We start from the raw sequence: 4,250 nt of genomic DNA on the forward strand, positions 1-4,250 counted from the left end.
AAATTAGTAGACCTACCAATGGGGTGTATGATGTGATAAGATAATGGAGAGCAAATATTAAACTCAATGAATTTAAAAGATGCTTAGGTTTGCTTTGATATAAAATTTTAAACAGCACACCAATTTATGCAAGTATATGTGTTGAATCAAGTAATAATATGATAGAGTAGAGTGTCAAACTCGTGAGAAAGTGATCTAATACACTACAATAAAACTACTATTTATTACTCCAAATGCTATGAATTTATCCTACTAAAATGAAAGGTAAAGTTTTTGAGTTCTTACTATTGCAATCCATGACCCCTAGTTTGAGATTTTGATGATGAAAAATAATGTTGTCTAAACTGCTATTCATTGAATATCTTTGATTTTTATTATTGTCTATGAGTACTAACATTTCAGAAAGATCACAAGTTACTCAGGACAACAAGAAGACTCAAGACTGAGTAGAGTAGGAGTGTGAGTTTTTTTTTCTTTTTTTTTTTGAGTCTGGCCAAAAACTGCATGTAAATCTGAGCAACCATGCACACACACAGGGGGAGAGAGTTTTAAAATAAAAATATAGATTTTTTTCTCAGTTGATTGTACCGTATGAATTTATGTCGTACTGTACGATCTGATCTGGTTAGAACGTCTTTCTATGAACAGTTCGTACTGTACAATTTGTACTGTACTGTACGATGTGTTACTAATCCAAAACCCTAGTCGCTAGATTAGTTTAAGTAAGTTTTATCAGCCGTTCATTCTGTACAATGAAATTTGTAATGTACGATTTATTTTGAATACTTACATAAATTAACCCGTGATTTGTGGAATAAATCAAGGATTAATCTCTGATTGGTAATTATACTGTATGAACCCGTTCATACTATACGATGAACCGAGACTATTTTTAATCGTCCTGGAGTTTATCCTGGATGATCCCTTGATTTTTGCCTAATCATACTATATGAAGTGTATCGTACCATACGATGTACAGAGATGAGTTTTGATAGTCCCAGACTGCATCCTAGACGATACCTTGAATTTAACTATTCATACTATACAAAGTAGGTCGTACCCTATGATATACAATGATGAGTTTTGATCGTCCCGACTATCATCCTGTATGAACATAAGAGTTGAGGATCATATGGTACGAGTTTATTTCATACTATGCGATTATATTCAGAAGTTTTTGAACTATTCATAAACCTTCGTACTAGGATGAAGCTCATTTATACAAATTGTACTGTACGATGTGGAATCATATTGTACGATAGTAACGGCTAATTTGAAAATTTTTAGGGTTTTTGGAGCCCATTTTAAGTATCAAAAAGTAATGTTTTTAATGTGTAACTAAGATAAATGAATTTAAGTAAAGTGGGAATCCTTGGGAGAGAGCTCTTGAGAAGATTTAGGGTTTGAGAGAGGAAGAAGAGGGTGAGCTTAGTGGGGAGAAGTAGTGTGAGGGAGATCACACGGTTGCTCCATTCTTGCTGTACTTTATTCTTCGTGTGGCCCGTGAAGATCTTGTGGGAGGCTCTTTAAAGGGGAGACTCTTCTACATCCATGTTCTCTAAGGTTCTCTGCCTTCTCCAGGAGGGAGAAAAATGAGAAGGTATGCTGCCGTCGCCAGGAGGGTGAGAAAAGCGTTTGGTACTCCATCACGCTAGGTTGGTAAAAGTGAGTCTTGTGAGGGCTTCTCCATCTTGCAGAGGGGGAAAAAGGAGAATTATAGTTTTGTAGTGAAATTCCTGGAGTGGAGGACTCCGGGTAGTGGATGTAGGTCATGTGAATGAACCACTATAAATCTCTGGTGTGATCTTTCCCTTACCGCTTTTTACTTTTGCTTGCATTTGATTTTCATTATAACTGCTTGTTGAAATTCTTGGTGGAATCCATTGTCGCTATTTGTATTTAAGTATTCACTTCCGTATTAGTTAAATTTTTGTCAAAAAGTTTAAAAACATAAAAAACTTTTAGAACTCCTGTTTAGGATTTTTTTATTGTAACAAGATTTTCGCAATTCACCCCCCTCTTGGTTCATCTAGTAATTTCAATTGGTATCAGAGCGGGGTTTCAAAAATAGCATTTTAAAAAACCTTGAAAATCGATCATGTCTCATTTTGGTAATCATAATACTACGGAGGGTTATTTAATAACCCGTCCACCTCTTTTTGACAATATCCCGTATGATTTCTGGAAAATTAGAATGTCTACTTTTTTACAGTCTATTGATTACTGCATGTGGATGTTAGTAAATGATGGTTATGCTGCACCTTCTAAACTTATAAATGGGGTGAAAACTCAAGTGCCTTTCAATGAATTGAGTAATGAGGATAGGGAATTAGCTCAATTAAATGCAAAGTGTTTAAATTGTTTCTTCTGTGCATTAAAATCTGAGGACTATATGAGAGTATCTACCTGTGCTACTGGTAAGGAGATTTGGGATAGACTGTGCATTACGTACAAAGGAACTAGTGAAGTTAAACAGTCTAGGCTTAATATTCTATTGCATGATTATGAACTCTTCTGTATGAAACCTAGAGAAATAATATATGACATGTACACTAGGTTCACCCAAATAGTGACATCATTGCATGCATTAGGTAGAGAAATTTTGAATTTTGAAAAAGTTAACAAGATTCTTAGATGCTTACCAAGTTCCTAAGATGTTAAAATTACTGCCATCATTGAATCTAAAGACCTAAACATTTATTCTATTGATAATTTGCTTAGGTCGCTCATTGCATACAAGTAAGGAGTGAGTTAAAGGCAAAGTTATACAGGTGAAAAGAAAAAGGAGCGAATGGTGGCATTAAAAGAAAATAATTCAGAAGTGAAAGTTTTGCAGAGGAGGAAGAAGATGACATAGCCTTAATGACCTGACAGTTCAAGAACTTTTTGAAAAGAAAACAAAGGCGTCATCAAAATAACTGGAATAAAGGTAAAAGCTTGAGGACTACTAAAGTTTCATCTAACACAATTTTCTTTTAGATAGGAAGCCAGGTCACCTCCGAGCTGACTTCCCCAACTTAAAGAGCCAACCAGCCAAGGAAAATGGCGAGGAAAAGGCGAGGAAAAAGCCAACTACAAGAAAGGGAAGATGAAGACACAAAAAGCATTTTGGGCCGACTCTGCCTTAGAATCGTCAGAAGAAGAAGCAAAGGACGAGGTAACAAATTTGTGTCTAATGGATAATAATAATCTTGATCAATCGGATTAAGACGAGGTATGTTAACTTTCATATGAAGATTTACTGCTTATTTCTGAAAAAACTTATGACTCGTATAGGAAGGTGAAAAGGATGCATGATAGTCTTAATAATGATTTTAGTACTTTACAAACTGAGCATGCTAACTTTGTTAAAGAACATTCTCATTTAGATAGAGATCAAATTTAACTGCTTGATGAGTATGATGCATTAAATAAGAAGTATATTGAACTAACAGAAGCGCATGAATCCTTGAAAACCACTCATGCTGAACTAGAAGAGCCTTTTCACAGACTAGACAAACTTGTATTAGAAGTAGATCACAGTGAGCATGTTTGTTGGAATTTTGAAAACATATTTAAAAAAAATATTAGTTTTCTTTGGGAATCTTAAAATTTAGATTTAATTCTAATTCTGAAGTCGAATCAACTCGGTAGAAAAAGTATATCATCCCGAAAGATGAAAATAAAATTTCATAATGATATTCAAACTTAGAATTATGAAACTCATCTTGAATACCATGACCGAATTCTAAAGAGAACTTCGTATGGCCCCGAGGGAACAGAATGAAGTTCAACTAAATATTTAATTATGATATTCAAGAAGTATGATCGTCAAATTCACATCCAAAGACTTATCAAAGAAGGATGTATCTCCCAAAAGGGAGATGACACCATTCAATGATAATTCTTCTAATGTAATACCAACGATCATTTTTTGACTTTTTCGCAAAGAAATCTAATAAGATTTTAGAAAAGAATTAATTTTAAAATCAGGTGCGTGTGTGGTTCCAAATCTCATACGAGCGCAAGCCCTCGTAGTTAATTACATCATAGGTAGATTGAATCTCCTACGAAAACTCCTGATTAAAATGGTGGCAGAATTTTGTTAGATCTTCTATGAGTGATATCAAAAAGAGAGGAATTTTTAAAATTCAACAGGGAATGGATCAAAATTGAGAAGTTGTTAACGGAGTTAAAGGAGGAGAGGTAGGGGACACTTTGAGAATCCAGAATAATCCGGAAGTGTCCCAACTTAATCTAAGTGTTGGGCT

Source organism: Dendrobium catenatum, unplaced genomic scaffold (assembly GCF_001605985.2).
Source record: "Dendrobium catenatum unplaced genomic scaffold, ASM160598v2 fragScaff_scaffold_1410, whole genome shotgun sequence".
NCBI lineage: Eukaryota > Viridiplantae > Streptophyta > Magnoliopsida > Asparagales > Orchidaceae > Dendrobium > Dendrobium catenatum.